Genomic DNA, 7385 nt, shown 5'->3' on the forward strand with positions numbered 1-7385 from the left:
TTCCAGGCGAGGCGCAGTTCATCTCAAACGAGCCTATTTTCACACAAAGCTAAGTGGTACTACAACAAACCGAGACTTTCTTCACTTTCAAAATGATATCCTAAATTGACAAACATCTATGGGAAAACAAAATTCTGACTTGTTTTGGTGGGTATTCGTTATTGTCTTCTATCAGGCCTCTTAAAACTAAAATAAATATGCATATGTAACTACCTTTAGAACAACAGGACAAATGAAAAGAGTAATTCGTCAGCTGCTAACTTCCTAGAAGAAGACGGATTTTTAAGATTATTTTTTCAGTCATTCCCCTAACATACTTCAAAAGAGTTGAGTTATGAAGACATAAACAGTTGAGAAGAACCCAACAGGGTTTGAACTATAGGAAACGATTCCACCACTGCACCTGCAAACATGACACTTGGTTTGGTTCATAATAAGTAACTGCAGTTTTGAAGTCTAATCATGTGAAACCATCAGGTGTTGTCTGCAGCCTCTGGTGGTTCTTCAGAGCGATAGCAATTTTAAGGATCAAGGAAATCTTCAAATGGGGTGTGTATGGGTGTGTTTTAAAGCATATGCGAGTGTCAGTGTGTAAAATTAGGTAAGGGTTGCTAAATCAGCCTTGCACTAAAACATTATGCAATGCAATGTGAAGATCAGAGGAAGCCAGGTCCACTATCATTTGGTGTAAAAAAAGTATGTCTAAAGAGTTGTCTTAATGTTGAAATAAGCTAAGTCAAAAAGGAAAATCAGAATATAGGCACATTCAGTACTGAAGAAAAGATGACTGTGGTCTGTGATGCTGTCAGTGTAGTGTCTGCCAACCCTTTTTTGGTGTATTCTGCCACAGCTGATTGGATAACCCTAGATGTTTCTAATCATTTTAACCCTGGTAGAGCAGGCTTCTCACATAGGAGTTAGTGGGATACACATATACACATGACAAAACAGACACACACTCAAACATACGTTAGTTACTTTGGTAACTCCAGATTCTATTAGTAATAGGCGCAGCCCTCTAAAGGGCTCGCTATTGGGTTTATCCCTTCGCGCATCCGCAGTCGTGAAGATTTTCTTTCCGCCCGGCGTCCAGCTCGGCCCTCAACTACGTCCGCATTTACTGCATATATACAGACGGGACCCGTTGTTCGACTCCCAAAACATCAGCTTTTTCTTCACTAATGTTCATGGAGCAGGTGGCCCGGACCTTGAGGCTACGCCTATACTAATAGAATCTGGACTTACCAAAGTAACTAACGTTCTATTTCGTATAGGCTTCGCCCTCTAAGGCTACGCTATTGGGTTAGGGCAAGCTGATGTAGTCAATGCCACCTGCGGCACAAGGTCCACAAGCCGAACAACACCACATTGCCCAGCAACAATGTACAGGCTAGTCAGAGTCATTCTTCTGACAAAGCCTGCCTGCCAATGGCGTGGCCGGAAAGGTTCATGTGGCCCGCAATATGATGCAGTAGTAACAATGTTAATGGGTTAACTTGATTGATCCTGTCCGCATGCAACGGAGAGACATGATATCTCCGTCCTGCAACATGATTATGACAATGTTGAGATAAAAACTGTGTCTCACAAGAAATACCCCGGTACAGGAGAGGTGACAGCAGAGCAAGGGTCCATTCAGCACTTGTGTGAAGGAGATTGGCAACAATCAAGGCATCCGCTTTTTTTTTTTTTTTTTTTGCACATTCAGCGCGGCATTCCGCGTCACTGACTGTGGACAAAACCGCATGAGACGGAAATTCAGACATATCTCGCAGATAAACGGATGAAGGGGCACGGGGAAGCCCAGGAGGCTGCCGCGCAAATGTCGGCTACTGCCATCCTTTAAATAGAGCTGCAGACGCCGACGGAGCCCTCGTGAGTGACCCCGAATGTCTTGGGGGGCTCTTTCCCTTCCGAGCTATAAGCCTGGGTAAGCCTCGCAAGCCAGTGAGACAGACGCTGTTTTGAGAGGGCGTATCCTTGGGAGTGTCTCCTATAATGCACAAACAGCGGCTGTTTCCTGATATTTGCCGTGCGTAAAATGTATTGTGACAGAGCGTGCACCGGCACAACCGGTGGGAAGCCTCCTCCGCACCGTTAGCGTGAGGTGGGGGGAAAAAACCCTCGAGGGAAACACCCCTTGACCGAAAAGAACTAGTTAAGCCTTCGTGTGAAGGAGGGATTTGGCTGTAGGGTGGCTGCGCTCCCGTCCCCTCTAATGGAGAGGCAGGACGAGAAACTGACTGCACATAAATCACTCACTCTTTTGGCCGACGTTAGGGCAAGGAGAAGTGCTGTCTTAGCGACAGCATTCTGAGCGAAGCCTGTGTCAAGGGCTCAAAGGGGGCTTCCCCAGACCCGGAGCACCAGAGCTAGGTCCCATTGGGGGGCGAGGGCGAACAGCCGGTTTTTGACGCCTAACCCCTCCGGAACCGTTTCCCCAGGGGATGCGCAAAAACTGTCCTCTCACCGAAACCTTCGTGACAGGATGAGATGGCTGCTGCGTATGCTTTGACTGTAGATGGAGCCAAATCATTATCCACCAGAGTTTGTAGGTACGTCAGCACGAGAGGTAGGGGACACGATGTGGGGTCTGCGTCCCTCTCTGTGCACCAGCGCTGGAAGGCAGACCAGCGCCCTGCGTAGCCTGCTATGGTAGAGGGGGCTCTGGAGCCCTGGATAGTGCGTACCACGGCGGGGGGCAAGCCTAATCTCTGTAAGCGTTCCCGCTCACAACCCGCCCACAGCCTCTGATTTATCACTGGGGGATGACAGATCGCACCGTTCAGCTGCGATAGTGCGTCTCTCCGCCCGGATCTGCCAGGGGAGCCACCAGCAGCTGAACGAGTTTGGGAACCAGGACGCGCTCGTGCGCTCCGGTGCCACCAGACAATTAACAGATCCTCCTCCTGGACGCGCTCCAGGAGGCGGATCAGGGGGACCGGGGGAAAAGCATATAGGAGGGTTTTGACCAGGGTTTTGTGGGGAGAAGGCGTCTACGCCGAGGGAGGGTTGTCCCGCGCGGTCAAGGAGAACCACAGTGTGCACTGTGTGTTTCTCTCGTGAAGCGAACAGATCCACCTCCGCTTCCCCGAACCTGCTCCATAACGTTTGAACGATAGTGGGATTCAATCTCCACTCGTTGTGGGAGGGCCCCCCCCTCGACATCAAGTCGGCTGCCCGGTTCAAAATCCCGGGGATATATACTGCTTTGAGAGACAGCAGGTGGCTGTGCGCCCACAGCAGGAGGCGTCTGGCTATTTCTAACACCGGGCTGAGCGTATGCCGCCCTGGCGGTTTATGAATCCGCCGCCGTGATGTTGCCGTCGTACTACAACATGCCTCCCCGTCACCACTGGTGTAAAGTGTTTTCACACCTTCAACACCTGGACAGCTCCAGGCAGTTTTATGTGGGGGAGAGGGGGAGGAGGCCAGGCCCCTCCCCACCACCTGTGACCGCACATTCCCCCCAGCCAGTGGGACGCGTCTTGTACACCGTCACATATGACGTCACTCGCCAGGGGAACCCCGGAAGACAGGGTTTGGGGACTCCCCCAGTATCCAGTCTGATTGGAGGGAATGAGGGATGGACAGCATTCGCCATTTGTGGCGAATGGGATCGAGCCGCTGCGGTGAAACCCCCCTGGACTTTCCTCATGTGAGGAGACCCAGGGGACCACCGTGTGTGCCGCGGACACATGCCCAAGACCCGCATAACTGACAGCGCTGACACTGTCGCGCGCGGCCTAAGCGAAACACAGAGAAGTCAGGGCTTCCTGCCTCGGTGTCTGACAGCCTGGCTCTCATGCTGATCGACTCATGTCTACGCCCGATAAACTATCGATTGTGCGGGGACGAGGGCGCTCTTCTTCCAATTTATGGCAAAACCCAGCGTTTGTAGTGCTGCAGAACCTCCATAGGTGTGCGCGCCGCCCGCTCCCGAGAGGGGGCTAGAATGAGCAGATCGTCCAAGTAAAAGAGGACTCTGATGCCCCTCTCCCGTAGAGGCTGGAGCGCCGTTTCCTGCACTTGGAAAAGGTGCGGGGGGCTAGTGAGTACCCACGCGCCGGTTGAACTGGAAACGGGCCCCTTGGAAGGAGAAGCGCAGGAATTTCCTGTGCCTGGAATGATTTGGATGTGAAAGTAAGCGTCTTTCAGATCCACGGATGTAAACCATTCGTTGGGGCCCACACATCAACAACACTGGCCTGATGGTGAGCATGTGGAAGTGCTCGCTCCATGACATACCGGTTGATTTTCGACAGGTCGAGGATGGGACGCAGTCCTCCTGACTTCTTCGGGGTGAGAAAATAGCGAGAGTAAAAACCCCGTTTTCCTCCCCTGGAGGGACGCGGGAAATAGCTCCGCTCGCCACACAACCCTTCTAACTCTGACGTCATTGCGTCTGACTCTGCCAGGATGAAACCGTCGTCTCCAACACACCCGCGAAAGGGGCGGGGGGAGGCAACTGGAGTGTGTAACCCGTGTTATCAGCTTTGACATCCAAGTCCATGTGTGTCAAGCCAATCCATGCCGCGCTGCACTCTGACAGTGGGCGAGCACAGTTCTGAGGTTGTTTTCACCGACATGGCAGCAGGGAGCGCAGCCCCATCCCGCCGCTGGGCGGACGAGTGATCGCGTCGCCACCCCATGGTAGGGCTTTTTCGAAAGGGCAGTGGCCGTCGCCGCCGTGTGGGCGGAGAGTCACTGGGTTAACCCGACCCCCGCCCGCCGCATCGCCGTGGGAGGTGGGTGGACAAGCGTCGTCGTCCCCCTGGGACGACGCTCATTCCCGCTGCCTGCGCAGCGGACGCAGTGGCACCCCCTCGCGGCGACGGCCTGGTGTGTGTGCTTGTGGGGGAACAACTGTCATAACATGCCCTGTTTAGAGCAAACAGGGACTGTTCGGCTGCGTGCAGGTTGACGGCCTGTGGGCATCGCCTGTCGCTGCGGAGGGGGACCGGTGGGGGCCCCACGCCGAAGCTTGGGAAGACAGCACCGCAGCCGATGCTGCGGGCGCTTCCGCTTGTGAGGTTGTCATGGCGACGGTGGTGCTGTTGAGGAGGAGCCTTCCACGAGCCGAGCCTCCGAAGCCGCTCGGCGCCCTCCGCCGCTTGATGGAGATGAGACGTGGCATTCTGTAGCGCGGCCCAAATGTCCATCGGGGGCTATGGGACCGTACAGAAGCTTGCGTCTAATGTCCGCTGGCAGCTGAGACATGTGGAGCCAGATGTTTCGCTGGGCCACAGCTGCCAGCCATCACCCTGGACACGCCACCGTGGACGCCTGGGTCAGGGTAAGATGGCGGTCAAAGCCTTACCAATCTCCCGTGGCAACTCCGAGGGGAGGGCGCCGGGAGTAGTGGCCATCGCGGAGGCGGCGAGGCCAGTAAGGCGATGTTGTTTTGTGCCGCGCGCCCCTGGGCGGCACATTGGTGGGCCCGGTCAGTGACTTGAGCGCACACTTGATCCTGGGAGAGGGAGGCGTGGGCTTCCGGTGGCCGAAGAATAGCTTTCGGAAGCAAAATGGACGCCAGCTCCCCTCCAGGGGAGGGACTGAAGAAAACCTGCGTCCGTATCGCCCTGAACCCGAGTAACACGGCATAGCGAGAGACGGGAGCCTTCAGTTTCCCCGCTGGGAGAAAGCCTCCTCCACAACGGCCAAGCTCCGCGAAGCCGGCCAGAGTGGGGCCCGTGAAGAGGGCGGTCTCTGGGCATAAACATCACCGCTCAAAGGCCGAGCGGGGGCTGGCAGCTCCGCCGGAGCGCTATGCCTCTAAGCTCCCCACCCTCCTTATGATCTCCGGCAGGTCGCGAAGAGAGCCTTAGCGTGGAGGCTGGAGCCGGTGGGGCAAGGGAAGGCCGCTCGGGCTGTGCCCCGCCGTTCGGGAGACGGAAGAGCTCCAGCGGGAAAGCATCAATCCGTCTCGAGGCCCAATCCCCCCAAAGGGGAGGAGGGGACCCTCCCAGAGGGGAGGAGGAAACCGGTGATGGAGGCGCTGTCAAGAGAGCGGAGTCAGCGGACTCATGCTCGTCGAACGCCGTCCGCCAGCGCTCCAGGTGCCGCCGGATTCCTGTCTGTCTGCCCAGCTGCCGTCTCCGTCCCCCAGCCTGGCAACCAGAAAACTTCCGCCCGTCGGTTACTCTTTAGACGACGCGGGCGCAAAACTGCAGAGGCGTGCGGGTGAGAGCCTGGCCGGGTGAACGGCACCCAGGCAGCCCGCAACGGGGTTGGAGTCCGCGGAAGGATGTAGCCGGTCCGGCAGGAGGGGCACCACGGGCACCGGCAAAGGTCTTGAGCTTGACTTCATACTGCAGTTGAAAAAAAGTGGGAGTCGAACAACGGGTCCGCTCTGTATATATGCAGTAAATGCGGACGTAGTTGAGGCCCGAGCTGGACCTAGGGCGGGAAAGAAAATCTTCACGACTGCGCATGCGCGAAGGGATAAACCCAATAGCGTAGCCCTTAGAGGGCGAGCCTATACGAAATAGAACTCTAGGTGTTATAGAAACCATAATGTTACATACAAATACAAGCTTAAACTTAAACATTTTTAAAGGTGGCAAATATATTTCACAACTCATAACCCAATTATTCCTTGTGTATGATTTATTTTTTGACAGCCTCTGTTGCAGGGATATAAAAATTGAATAAAAATGAATAAAAATGCACTAGAAAAAAAAAAAAAAGACATTATTTTTAAGCAATGACTCTGAACCAAGCCATAGTAAAATAGGCTGAGCAGTTCCCTTCCTTTGTTTCCATTCTGTTTGAAGACACAAAGAAGGCGGTTACTGCCATCTCTCCAAGGGACAGTGTATTTGTACTTGGCCACCTGTTCCTAGTCTTTGGGTACAATGTTTACTTCAGGCGTACCACATTGCGGTATTTCCTCCAGCAGTTTGAGACAAAGCAATAAGATGCAATTTTTTGCAAACTCCTGCATTGTAGGGACTATAGTAATTAAACAAATTAAAAACTTAACACAACTTTAGCAAACTTTTCATGCATGTGGAGGTTTATTTTGCAAATAAAACAGACAGCACAGGTCAACATGTGAGTTGAAAGCTTTGTAGAAATGTCCAAAAAACAAAAATTACTGTTGCACTAGTCTGGACATCTTGCCGTGCCAACGTTGCAATAAAGGTTATATAAATGCCATGTATATAAATTTACTGTGAACTTACTAATTGATTGCACGTTTTGTGTAGATGGATGGACTTTTATATGTTGTATTACACTTTGTTTAAACGGTAAAGTGAAGAGGCCTCGTTCACCTGGTTGGAGCTGGCTGGTGTGAATGTGACGGGCATAGGGATACACTGGACCCCTTTTTGTGGATCTACTGATCGCTGTGGATAAAAAAAAAAATCTTAACGTGTCTT

At 53.1% G+C, this 7385-nt stretch overlaps 1 protein-coding gene and 1 long non-coding RNA gene across 4 annotated transcripts in view; one reads left to right on the plus strand and one right to left on the minus strand.

Moving 5' to 3' along the window:
* LOC116671791 (uncharacterized) overlaps window positions 1-121 on the plus strand; it is a 21783-nt gene extending 21662 nt beyond the window's left edge. Inside the window, exon 4 of the long non-coding RNA XR_004327365.1 lies at window positions 50-121. This is a non-coding gene — a long non-coding RNA (uncharacterized LOC116671791). The remainder of the gene's footprint in view (window positions 1-49) is intronic.
* Window positions 1-7385, minus strand: part of lsamp (limbic system associated membrane protein) — a 713356-nt gene that overhangs the window by 181463 nt on the left and 524508 nt on the right. The window lies entirely within an intron of this gene.

The sequence above is a fragment of the Etheostoma spectabile genome, chromosome 3 (genome assembly GCF_008692095.1).
Source record: "Etheostoma spectabile isolate EspeVRDwgs_2016 chromosome 3, UIUC_Espe_1.0, whole genome shotgun sequence".
In the NCBI taxonomy this organism is placed as follows: domain Eukaryota; kingdom Metazoa; phylum Chordata; class Actinopteri; order Perciformes; family Percidae; genus Etheostoma; species Etheostoma spectabile.